The sequence below is a fragment of the Lissotriton helveticus genome, chromosome 5_1 (assembly GCF_964261635.1).
Source record: "Lissotriton helveticus chromosome 5_1, aLisHel1.1, whole genome shotgun sequence".
In the NCBI taxonomy this organism is placed as follows: Eukaryota; Metazoa; Chordata; class Amphibia; order Caudata; family Salamandridae; genus Lissotriton; species Lissotriton helveticus.
The window spans coordinates 1,921,618,668-1,921,632,493 of NC_136065.1; the positions used below are offsets into that span (position 1 = coordinate 1,921,618,668).

General features: G+C 42.0%; 2 non-coding genes across 2 annotated transcripts; both read left to right on the plus strand.

The window, feature by feature from the left end:
• Positions 1-1,072: 1,072 nt before the first annotated feature.
• TRNASTOP-UCA (transfer RNA opal suppressor (anticodon UCA)) lies at positions 1,073-1,159 on the plus strand. Its single transcript has one exon. It is a non-coding gene; the product is annotated as a tRNA-Sec (tRNA).
• Positions 1,160-8,929: 7,770 nt separating this feature from the next.
• On the plus strand, positions 8,930-9,016 carry TRNASTOP-UCA (transfer RNA opal suppressor (anticodon UCA)). Its single transcript has one exon. It is a non-coding gene; the product is annotated as a tRNA-Sec (tRNA).
• Positions 9,017-13,826: the final 4,810 nt, after the last annotated feature.

The following is a 13,826-nucleotide window of genomic DNA, read 5'->3' on the forward strand; positions in this document are numbered from 1 at the left end:
TCATGTTATGGGGTCTTGATCTTTCCTTTACAGAATTCATGTTGTGTTGTCTTGGACTTTCCTTACCACAAGTCATGGTGTGGTGTCTTGGCCTTCCCTTTACACGAGTCATGTTTTGTTGTCTTCGACTTTTCATTTACACGAGCCATGTTGTGGTGTCTTCAGCTTTTCATGAGTTATGCTGTGGTATCTTGGACTTTCCTTTACACAATTCATGGTGTGGTGTCTTAGCTTTCCTTTACATGAGTCATGTTGTGTTTTCTTGATCTACCTTTTACACAATTCATGTTTTGGTGTCTTGGCTTTCTATTTACACAATTCATGTTGTGGTGTCCTGGCTTTCTTTTGCACAATTCATGTTGTGTTGCCTTGGGCTTTCCTTTACACAAGTCATGTTGCGATGTCTTGGCTTTCCTTTACTCAAGTCATATTGTGGTGTTTTGGCTTTCCTTTACACAAGTCATGTTGTGGTGTCTTGGCTTTCCTTTACACAAGTCATGTTGTGGTGTCTTGGCTTTCCTTTACTCAAGTCATGTTGTGGTGTTTTGGCTTTCCTTTACACAATTCATGATATGGTGTCTTGGCTTTCCTTTACTCAAGTCATATTGTGGTGTTTTGGCTTTCCTTAACACAATCATGTTGTGGTGTCTTGCTCTTTCCGTTCAAGGAGTCAGAGAGAGAGAGAGAACAGAGTAAGGCTTTAAGAATGTCTGTTTATTCTGTGTTCTGTAAACTCAAATCAGCACGGCCTTTCCTCTTCTATTGTTGTTAACGCTGACATTAGCAATGATTTATCTGAACTTTGTCCACATTATAAGAAAGTCTGGCAGCAAGTCTCGTTTACCCAGAAAGCCTGTCTCTGTTTTGCATACAATCAAAGGTTCATATTCTGAACTTTTGACTAAAACAGTGCATGAAAATAAAGACAAATCAAAAATAGAGCTGAGCCCAGAACTGCAATAAATAGTGAACATTGATAGCTAGGCGGATTACACATTTTGGCTCACACCCTACCTGTAAAAGAGTATGTATTCTTGTGATATATATACCTGTTTTGCTACACTGTTTCTTTGCACGGATGAACCTCAGTGGTCTGGGGTGCAAGCTTCAAACCTGTACCTGTCTAGTGACAGAGTGGTTCAATTCCACCTTCTGGGCGAGGCAGCTTTTGTGATGGGCTGCCCATTGTCAGGGTAACTAATACATGTTTTTTTGTCAATTCTGTTCATGTTCACAACTTGTAGCAGACAATATTTGGTAACTACATTTCAAGCAGCCCTGCCGACACGTGTTTTCTTCTGTGTTTTCAAGGCCACGTCACCATTTAAGATCAAAGAGTAACCGAGAGAATTACTTGTTAAATAGTAGCCAGAGCTCTGAGGGGCGATTCATCTGGGCACCCGAGCAAGTCATGAAAGGAAGTGTATGCATTAAACACAGTGTAGATTGGAGAATCTGACATTAATAATCTGGGAGATTGGGAAGAGATATTGTCCGATACTAATGAAATGAAGGCAGTGATGTTCATCAATGGAATGAGGGTATCACATTTGACAATATCAAAGTAAATGGTCATCTATCTGCTCCCGTAGATGCCCCCGGTACTGAGGAAGGACCACTGAACCCCATCCTCAGTCCACGGAGTAGGCTTTTTGTGGGCACTTTACTTCTTTGTTGCAGACTTTGCTCACAGATCTTGGAGTCTCACAGTCTTTCTGTGCACCCAATATAAACAAATGAATAAATAAATACATGAATGCATATGTATAATGAAGCATGCAAAATGAGTTTGCCTCTAGGCTGTCCCATTTTTGGGGCCAGATAATGGACCCTGAGGCACAACGACATAAAGCGATATCCTCAGGGTTATACCATTCCATCACATTTGGAAACTAGGATTAAAAAGACCTATTGTACAACAAAAAATCTAACATCCTTACTTCGTCCTCTAATCTGGAGTGATCCAGCAGAGCAAAAAATAATATTGCAGCATAACCTGATTAATAGAGTGTTTTAAATCTTCTGACCGCCTCTGCCCTCCTCCACTGCTGGGGTGCCACCCTTTTCCCCTTTCCCCCCGAGTTCAATCAGAGGTCACAGAGCCCGGCTGTCACTGCATATAGGCGCGCTGCTCAGCATCCTCAACCTTGTTCCCACATCAGCACGTGGCCTGTTCCTAGTCTGTTGCACCTGCACCCCCCAGTTCACACCACTGCCGAGTGACTGACAGTTTTATCAGAGTAATCCAGGTCACCAAGAATGCAATGTTTAAGTCCCACACTTTTCATTTACAAAGCACTAGTGTTCGCAGGTGTCTTACTACAATTGAAGTGACTCGGAACTACAATTCCCAGAATGTATTAGGTTATTCAAATAAAATACAGGACAAGAGTGTTGCATGTTTGATACCATGAAATCACCAGGTAACTCTTCCTTACATAGCTGACCATTTACATAAAGGTCAGCCTATGGTCTCTGCAAGTAATTCTGCCTAGGGCGAGGAGGCTTCGAGAGCCACAGCCAAGAGGAACGGTTACCAGGAGGAACTACTACAAATCCTCCAAGAAAAGGCAAATACAGCAAACCTAAAACTGATGACTGATGTAGAAACGGGTATGTCAAGAAACGTTTAGATTTATTAATAAATACACCTACACCTCAGCTTCACTTGTCTTTACAATTAGCACATGTCGGGGTTGTGGTGTCTTGGACATTCCTTTACACAAGTCATGTTGTGGTGTCTTGGGCTTTTCTTTCCACAAGTCGTTTTGAGGTGTCTTGGAATTTCCTTTCCATGAGTCATGTTGTGGTGTCTTGGACTTTCCTTTCCATGAGTCATGTTGTGGTGTCTTGGCTTTCCTTTACACAAGTCATGTTGTGGTGTCTTCTACTTTCCTTTACACAAGACATTTTGTGGTTTCTTGGCTTTCCTTTACACGAGTCATGTTGTGGTGCCATGGCTTTCCTTTACACAAGTCATGTTGTGGTGCCTTGGCTTGCCTTTTCATGAGTCACGTTGTGGTGTCTTGGCTTTCCTTTACACTAGTCATGTTGTGGTGTCTTGACTTTCCTTTACACAAGTCATGTTGTGGTGTCTTGGCTTTCCTTTATACAAGTCATGTTGTCTTGTCTTGAAATATCCTTTACACAAGTCATGTTATGGGGTCTTTATCTTTCCTTTACAGCATTCATGTTGTGTTGTCTTGGACTTTCCTTACCACAAGTCATGGTGTGGTGTCTTGGCCTTTCCTTTACACGAGTCATGTTTTGTTGTCTTGGACTTTTCATTTACACGAGCCATGTTGTGGTGTCTTCAGCTTTCCATGAGTTATGTTGTGGTATCTTGGACTTTCCATTTACACAATTCATTATTGTGGTGTCTTGGCTTTCCTTTACATGAGTCATGTTGTGTTTTCTTGATCTTCCTTTTACACAATTCATGTTGTGGTGTCTTGGCTTTCGTTTACACAATTCATGTTGTGGTGTCTTGGCTTTCTTTTACACAATTCATGTTGTGGTGCCTTGGGCTTTCCTTTACACTAGTCATGTTGCGATGTCTTGGCTTTCCTTTACTCAAGTAATGTTGTGGTGTTTTGGCTTTCCTTTACAGAAGTCATGTTGCGATGTCTTGGCTTTCCTTTACTCAAGTCATGTTGTGGTGTTTTGGCTTTCCTTTACACAAGTCATGTTGTGATGTCTTGGCTTTCCTTTACTCAAGTCATGTTGTGGTGGTTTGGCTTTCCTTTACACAAATCATGTTGCAATGTCTTGGCTTTCCTTTACTCAGGTCATGTTGTGGTGTTTTGGCTTTCCTTTACACAAGTCATGTTGTGGTGTCTTGGCTTTCCTTTACTCAAGTCATATTGTGGTGTTTTGGCTTTCCTTTACACAATCATGTTGTGGTGTCTTGCTCTTTCCGTTCAAGGAGTCAGAGAGAGTGAGAGAACAGAGTAAGGCTTTAAGAATGTCTGTTTATTCTGTGTTCTGTAAACTCAAATCAGCACAGCCTTTCCTCTTCTATTGTTGTTAACGCTGACATTAGCAATGATTTATCTGAACTTTGTCCACATTATAAGAAAGTCTTGTTTACCCAGAAAGCCTGTCTCTGGTTTGCATACAATCAAAGGTTCATATTCTGAACTTTTGACTAAAACAGTGCATGAAAATAAAGACAAATCAAAAATAGAGCTGAGCCCAGAACTTCAATAAATAAGGACATTGATAGCTCAACCAAACCACAGTTTTTGAACACTCCAACATCAATCCTTTTCATTCCGGAATACACATCCCGTGGCATAAGTGATATACTGAATAGGGGAAACATACTAAGGCTCATGCATTCAATAACAAATCTATCAAATATCAGTTCATCTGATCTTTTGGAAATAGAGTTCCAGTCAAACGCCGAACCTCATCGCCCAGAAACTACAAAAGCAACTTGGCACTCACTTGAGACAGCACTTAAAATCATGGAAGAAATAGCGACGTTTCAGCTATGGGGGATAGAGCTGAGACTCAAAGAAAGACCTCGTTACCCTACTCCTTTTCTTCCTTTAACCAGACCCCCAGCACAAAAAAGTACTACGTCAATACTAAAAGGAGCGAGAAGCAGCTCGCCTGGGCCGTGCCCCCGAGACTTAGAAAACCCCAATTCTGAACAAAATCAAAAGCTTAGTAGCTGTTCATCACGTACAACTGGTCACAATTGGAACTCAATTCAACGTACATTCGCAAGTTCCACTGTCAACAACTGACAGAAAGGGAAATAACTCACCAACCCATCAGAAGGATACATGGACATTAGAATTTGCTCCTGGAACATCAACGGTTTGGCGGGCAAAAGAAATGATCCAGAGTTTCTAGAATATCTGACTACATTTGACCTTATCCTGCTCCAAGAGACTTGGGAAGAAAAAGCATTCGAGCTCCAAGGGTTCACGTCCTGCTGCATTCCAGCAAATAAAAACTCATCCTTTGGCCGAAGATCAGGCGGTCTGATGCTTCTCGCATCAATATCGACAATAGGTGAAATCGAGGCAATGGACCTACATATTCCTCCCCCAAGCGTTATTCAGGTGGCAAAGATCCCACTTTGGCTAAAGAAGCAGCCCCAAGCTGTAACTATAATTAATACATACATCCATCCCAAAGACAAACAAAAAGGTGCGAAAGACCTAGCAAAACTGGTGAAAAAAATAATGGAAGAAAGCGTGTCTGACTCATTCATCTTGACAGGGGACTTCAATATGCTTCTAATTAATAAAGAGCAACTTAGCGACCTTACCCAAGACCTGAAGGCAGCATGGGGCGTGCCGACACAAGGCCACATAAAAAACAGAAATCCAACGAAGCATTCAAAAATCTTACTTCGACACTTGGAACAACTCAACTTAAGGGCCCTGAACGGCCGCTACCCTGGCGATGATCCACCAGTTGCCACCTTTCATGCGAATAAACAATCCTCCCATCTTGACTACATGTTCACAGCCCTAAACATACTCTGTCGGGTACAGTCCTTTAGAATAGGTACGAGCGACCTCAGCGATCACTTGCCACAAGAGGCCATAATAAAAACTACTTCCCACCTGGGAACCGAAACCTTTATAGGCCTCGACACAGATATTGCCCCAAATTTAAGGCGGCTTCGCTGTAACGCCGGGAACATTGATTCAATTAGTTCCGTAGCGAAAAACCTCTTCTCCCAAGCCACCAGCTATGCATCCAAGGCACCGGACGTCTGGGATATCTTTATTAAAACCATTAGGGAGCAAATGGTAAAAAAGGTTCCCAGCAACTCACATCATCATCAGTTGCCCCTTTGGGGGATTCACTCATGTCCAGAAATGAAACTACATAAAAGATTAGTAAATCAATTACTGAGACAGTTGCGTAAGGATCCAACAAATCATAGTCTGCAAACTGCCCTACGGGAAGCTAAAACAAAGCTGAAACGGACAAAATGGGGCAACCGGAAGCAAAGGAACGAAGAACTATGGGTGAAGCTAGTTCACGAGGGGAAGCAGAAGAACAGCTCCAGATTCTGGCAAATGGTTAAAAGAATACAGAATCCTGACCTCCCTGGTCAAAATTCGCACATAACTGAAGAAGTATGGTCGAAATATCTACTGACGCACTTCAATAACGATGGGACTATAGACAGAGCTATTACAAACAAACCTCCGTTAACAACCACAAAGCATAACAAAAAAGCAAACCTCAATCATTATACCCCCACAAATCCCCTTGAAACGGGGGAGCACATCGCCATGATTACACCAAAAATCGATAAACCAAAAACGGAAAAAAACTCAACAAAGACATTTGAGTCAGAGCCTAAGCCAATTCTCCCATCAGACATCCAACGACAAACATCACGGCAGAGACTAACCGGCGCTCCGGGGCCGAACGGCTTACCACCTATGCTCTACAAATCAGATGACGAATTTTGGAGTGCATCTTTAGCACCAGTGTTCAACAGTATCAGATACTCACAGACCCTTCCTGAGTCCTGGCACGGTTCAATTATCAGCCCGATATATAAACAAGGTAGCAAGAGGCTTCCATACAACTACCGCCTTATTGCTCTCCTAGACGTGGAGGCAAAATACTTTGCTGGCCTTATCTTGGAGGAGCTAACATCATGGGCAACTGAAAATTCCATCATGCCAATCAACCAAACGGGTTTCTGCAAAGGCCAAGGGACCACAACCAATCTAATGGCACTATCACTGCTGATGGAAGCAGCAAAAGAAACAAAGTCATCGCTATTCTTTTCATTTATTGACTATACTGCTGCATTCGACCATGTGGACCGAAACAAACTTTGGTTGAAACTGGACAATTTGGGAATACCTAAATACCTCCTAGACGTCCTAATACTGCTCCACTCAAACACCTGGATCAAAATCAAACTTGGGGCTGGAACACACCTTTCAAAACCCATAAGGACAACAAAAGGATTGAAACAGGGATGCCTACTTGCACCGATCCTATTTAATCTTTTTCTAGCCGATCTACCTGTGCAACTAGACAAATGTTCCAACCATGCACCGAAATTAGGGAAAATCACCCTCTCAAACCTGCTATATGCGGATGACCTACTGTTGATAAGTCGGACTCCAATGGGCCTGCAACATCTTTTGAACACAACCCATGCCTTTTCAGCAGAAAATGCACTACAAATGAACTTCAATAAATCAAAGGTGATGGCTGTGAATTATAGGAAAAAAAGAACCCCTGCTGGTACTTGAATGGCAAAAAGCTCGACCAGGTCACTACATATAAGTACCTGGGAGTAATCCTCGACTCAAATAATACCTCGAGGGCGCAGTTCAAATCTTTGCGAGGGAAGGCTACAATGACCTATTTGACTCTAAAATCATTGAAGGTCAAACTACCTGACCTTACACTCAAACCTCTTCTTGAAATATTGTGCGCCAAACTAAAACCTACTCTCACTTACGGGAGTGAATCACACCACGGTAAGGATGCGGCGTTGCTGGACACACTCATTGCCAACTCATACAGGGCTATTTTTAATCTTCCCAAATACGTCTCCCCGGCTCAGATTCGACTAGAATTCGGTATCTTGAAACAAATTCTAGAGAGGCGGAGCGTGTATGTAACAAATTGGCATAAAATTCGCAATGCAGATGCTGGATCTTTATGTGCAAACCTATGGGAAGAACTACTTCGGCACCGCAGCCTAGCGCCAAGAGCCTACTTATATGAATCACTCAAACTTCTAGGCCTGACTGACACCTGGGAAACATCAATAGATCTCTTGTCTTTTAAAAAAGTAGCCAAAAAATCAGCTAGCATCATCTCAGCGATAGAAGACAAGAAAGACCTAGCAAACAGAGCACACGGATGGCTAACGGTGGGTGACTATGAAAAACTGCGGCCACAAGCGTACTTCAGCATCGGCATGAAAATAAATGTTAAAGAAAAATTCCTAAAATTACGCCTCGGGGTAATTCCCATACTTCCACATCTTCCTCCCTGGGAGAGAAACAATCCTTCACAACAGTGTCGCATGTGCAAAACCGGCAAGGAGGACATAGTTCATGTGATCTGCATCTGCCCTAGCGTAAAGGACTTGAGGATTAATCTCTTACGTCCTTTTTTTAACTTACATGCCGTCCGGACCAGTAGACAGGCAGCCAAACTGTGCTTCTCTACTAGCGACATCAAACTGAACTGTCAAGTTGTGAAGTTCTTTGATCTAATAAGAAAGAGACTTAACCATGCTAGATGAACTTTTTAAATCCCTCGAGGGTAACCATAAAACTGTTAATAACACTGTAATTTTATGCATCCTATTTTTGTTATGTTTAAGTAACAACAATTATGGACGTTTTACAATTTTGTAAAGATTTTAATTAATCATATACAAATAAAATATTTACTTACTTACTTACTTACTTTACACAAGTCATGTTGTGGTGTCTTGGCTTTCCTTTACTCAAGTCATATTGTGGTGTTTTGGCTTTCCTTTACACAATCATGTTGTGGTGTCTTGATCTTTCCGTTCAAGGAGTCAGAGAGAGTGAGAGAACAGAGTAAGGCTTTAAGAATGTCTGTTTATTCTGTGTTCTGTAAACTCAAATCAGCACGGCCTTTCCTCTTCTATTGTAGTTAACGCTGACATTACCAATGATTTATCTGAACTTTGTCCATATTATAAGAAAGTTACGTTTACCCAGAAAGCCTGTCTCTGTTTTGCATACAATCAAAGGTTAATATTCTGAACTTTTGACTAAAACAGTGCATGAAAATAAAGACAAATCAAAAATAGAGCAGAGCCCAGAACTTCAATAAATAGTGGACATTGATAGCAAAGCGGATTACACATTTTGGCTCACACCCTACCTGTAAAAGAGTATGTATTCTTGTGATATATATACCTGTTTTGCTACACTGTTTCTTTGCCCGGATGAACCTCAGTGGTCTGGGGTGCAGGCTTCAAACCTGTAGCTGTCTAGCGACAGAGTGGTTCAATTCCACCTTCTGGGCCATGCAGCTTTTGTGATGGGCTGCCCATTGTCAGGGTAACTAATACATGTTTTTTTGTCAATTCTGTTCATGTTCACAACTTGTAGCAGACAATATTTGGTAACTACATTTTCAGCAGCCCTGCCGACACGTGTTTTCTTCTGTGTTTTCAAGGCCACGTCACCATGTAAGATCAAAGAGTAACCGAGAGAATTACTTGTTAAATAGTAGCCAGCGCTCTGAGGGGCGATTCATCTGGGTACCCCAGCAAGTCATGAAAGGAAGGGTATGCATTAAACACAGTGTAGATTGGAGAATCTGACATTAATAATCTGAGAGATTGGGAAGAGATAGTGTCCGATACTAATGAAATGAAGGCAGTGATGTTCATCAATGGAATGAGGGTATCACATTTGACAATATCAAAGTAAATGGTCATGTATCTGCTCCCGTAGATGCCCCCGGTACTGAGGAAGGACCACTGAACCCCATCCTAGGTCCACGGAGTAGGCTTTTTGTGGGCACTTTACTTCTTTTTTGCAGACATTGCTCACAGATCTTGGAGTCTCACTGTCTTTCTGTGCACCCAATATAAACAAATGAATAAATAAATACATGAATGCATATGTATAATGAAGCATGCAAAATGAGTTTGCCTCTAGGCTATCCATTTTTGGGGCCAGATAATGGACCCTGAGGCACCACGACATAAAGCGATATCCTCAGGGTTATACCATTCCATCAAATTTGGAAACTAGGATTAAAAAGTCCTTTTGTACAACAAAAAATCTAACATCCTTACCTCGTCCTCTCATCTGAAGTGATACAGCAGAGCAAAAAATATGTTGCAGCATAACCTGATTAATAGAGTGTTTTAAATCTTCTGACCGCCTCTGCCCTCCTCCACTGCTGGGGTGCCACCATTTTCCCCTTTCCCCCCGAGTTCAATCAGAGGTCACAGAGCCCGGCTGTCACTGCATAGAGGCGCTCTGCTCTGCATCCTCAACCTTGTTCCCACATCAGCACGTGGCCTGTTCCTAGTCCGTTGCACCTGCACCCCCCCAGTTCAAACCACTCCCGAGTGACTGACAGTTTTATCACAGTAATCCAGGTCACCAAGAATGCAATGTTTAAGTCCCACACTTTTCATTTACAAAGCACTAGTGTTCGCAGGTGTCTTACTACAATTGAAGTGACTCGGAACTACAATTCCCAGAATGTATTAGGTTATTCAAATAAAATACAGGACAAGAGTGTTGCATGTTTGATACCATGAAATCACCAGGTAACTCTTCTTTACATAGCTGACCATTTACATAAAGGTCAGCCTATGGTCTCCGCAAGTAATTCTGCCTAGGGCGAGAAGGCATCGAGAGGCACAGCCAAGAGGAACGGTTACCAGGAGGAACTACTACAAATCCTCCAAGAAAAGGCAAATACAGCAAACCTAAAACTGATGACTGATGTAGAAACGGGTATGTCAAGAAACGTTTAGATTTATTAATAAATACACCTATACCTCAGCTTCACTTGTCTTTACAATTAGCACATGTCGGGGTTGTGGTGTCTTGGACTTTCCTTTACACAAGTCATGTTGTGGTGTCTTGGGCTTTTCTTTCCACAAGTCGTTTTGAGGTGTCTTGGAATTTCCGTTCAGTGAGTCATGTTGTGGTGTCTTGGACTTTCCTTTCCATGAGTCATGTTGTGGTGTCTTGTCTTTCCTTTACACAAGTCATGTTGTGGTGTCTTCTACTTTCCTTTACACAAGACATTTTGTGGTTTCTTGGCTTTCCTTTACACGAGTCATGTTGTGGTGCCATGGCTTTCCTTTACACAAGTCATGCTGTGGTGCCTTGGCTTGCCTTTTCATGAGTGACGTTGTGGTGTCTTGGCTTTCCTTTACACTAGTCATGTTGTGGTGTCTTGACTTTCCTTTACACAAGTCATGTTGTGGTATCTTGGCTTTCCTTTACACAAGTCATGTTGTCTTGTCTTGAAATATCCTTTACACAAGTCATGTTATGGCGTCTTGATCTTTCCTTTACAGCATTCATGTTGTGTTGTCTTGGACTTTCCTTACCAAAAGTCATGGTGTGGTGTCTTGGCCTTTCCTTTACACGAGTAATGTTTTGTTGTCTTGGACTTTTCATTTACACGAGCCATCTTGTGGTGTCTTCAGCTTTCCATGAGTTATGTTGTGGTATCTTGGACTTTCCTTTTACACAATTCATGTTGTGGTGTCTTGGCTTTCGTTTACACAATTCATGTTGTGGTGTCTTGGCTTTCTTTTACACAATTCATGTTGTGGTGCCTTGGGCTTTCCTTTACTCAAGTCATATTGTAGTGTTTTGGCTTTCCTTTACACAAGTCATGTTGTGGTGTCTTGGCTTTCCTTTACTCAAGTCATGTTGTGGTGTTTTGGCTTTCCTTTACACAAGTCATGTTGCGATGTCTTGGCTTTCCTTTACTCAAGTCATGTTGTGGTGGTTTGGCTTTCCTTTACACAAGTCATGTTGTGGTGTCTTGGTTTTCCTTTACTCAAGTCATGTTGTGGTGTTTTGGCTTTCCTTTACACAATCATGTTGTGGTGTCTTGCTCTTTCCGTTCAAGGAGTCAGAGAGAGTGAGAGAACAGAGTAAGGCTTTAAGAATGTCTGTTTATTCTGTGTTCTGTAAACTCAAATCAGCACGGCCTTTCCTCTTCTATTGTGGTTAACGCTGACATTAACAATGATTTATCTTAACTTTGTCCATATTATAAGAAAGTCTCGTTTACCCAGAAAGCCTGTCTCTGTTTTGCATACAATCAAAGGTTCATATTCTGAACTTTTGACTAAAACAGTGCATGAAAATAAAGACAAATTAAAAAAAGAGCTGAGCCCAGAACTTCAATAAATAGTGAACATTGATAGCTAAGCGGATTACACATTTTGGCTCACACCCTACCTGTAAAAGAGTATGTATTCTTGTGATCTATATACCTGTTTTGCTACATTGTTTCTTTGCCCGGATGAACCTCAGTGGTCTGGGGTGCAGGCTCCAAACCTCTAGCTGTCTAGCGACAGAGTTGTTCAATTCCACCTTCTGGGCAAGGCAGCTTTTGTGATGGGCTGCCCATTGTCAGGGTAACTAATACATGTTTTTTTGTCAATTCTGTTCATGTTCACAACTTGTAGCAGACAATATTTGGTAACTACATTTTCAGCAGCCCTGCCGACACGTGTTTTCTTCTGTGTTTTCAAGGCCACGTCACCATTTAAGATCAAAGAGTAACCGAGAGAATTACTTGTTAAATAGTAGCCAGCGCTCTGTGGGACGATTCATCTGGGCACCGCAGCAAGTCATGAAAGGAAGGGTATGCATTAAACACAGTGTAGATTGGAGAATCTGACATTAATAATCTGAGAGAATGGGAAGAGATAGTGTCCGATACTAATGAAATGAAGGCAGTGATGTTCATCAATGGAATGAGGGTATCACATTTTACAATATCAAAGTAAATGGTCATCTATCTGCTCCCGTAGATGCCCCTGGTACTGAGGAAGGACCACTGAACCCCATCCTTGGTCCACGGAGTAGGCTTTTTGTGGGCACTTTACTTCTTTGTTGCAGACTTTGCTCACAGATCTTGGAGTCTCACAGTCTTTCTGTGCACCCAATATAAACAAATGAATAAATAAATACATGAATGCATATGTATAATGAAGCATGCAAAATGAGTTTGCCTCTAGGCTATCCCATTTTTGGGGCCAGATAATGGACCCTGAGGCACAACGACATAAAGCGATATCCTCAGGGTTATACCATTCCATCACATTTGGAAACTAGGATTAAAAATTCCTTTTGTACAACAAAAAATCTAACATCCTTACCTCGTCCTCTCATCTGGAGTGATCCAGCAGAGCAAAAAATATGTTGCAGCATAACCTGATTAATAGAGTGTTTTAAATCTTCTGACCGCCTCTGCCCTCCTCCACTGCTGGGGAGCCACCCGTTTCCCCTTTCCCCCCAAGTTCAATCAGAGGTCACAGAGCCTGGCTGTCACTGCATAGAGGCGCTCTGCTCAGCATCCTCAACCTTGTTCCCACATCAGCACGTGGCCTGTTCCTAGTCCGTTGCACCTGCACCCCCCAGTTCACACCACTGCCGAGTGACTGACAGTTTTATCAGAGTAATCCAGGTCACCAAGAATGCAATGTTTAAGTCCCACACTTTTCATTTACAAAGCACTAGTGTTCGCAGGTGTCTTACTACAATTGAAGTGACTCAGAACTACAATTCCCAGAATGTATTAGGTTATTCAAATAAAATACAGGACAAGAGTGTTGCGTGTTTGATACCATGAAATCTCCAGGTAACTCTTCCTTACATAGCTGACCATTTACATAAAGGTCAGCCTATGATCTCTGCAAGTAATTCTGCCTAGGGCGAGAAGGCTTCGAGAGGCACAGCCAAGAGGAACGGTTACCAGGAGGAACTACTACAAATCCTCCAAGAAAAGGCAAATACAGCAAACCTAAAACTGATGACTGATGTAGAAACGGGTATGTCAATAAACTTTTAGATTTATTAATAAATACACCTACACCTCAGCTTCACTTGTCTTTACAATTAGCACATGTCGGGGTTGTGGTGTCTTGGACTTTCCTTTACACAAGTCATGTTGTGGTGTCTTGGGCATTTCTTTCCACAAGTCGTATTGAGGTGTCTTGGAATTTCCTTTCCATGAGCCATGTTGTGGTGTCTTGGACTTTCCTTTCCATGAGTCATGTTGTGGTGTCTTGGACTTTTCATTTACACGAGCCATGTTGTGGTGTCTTCAGCTTTCCATGA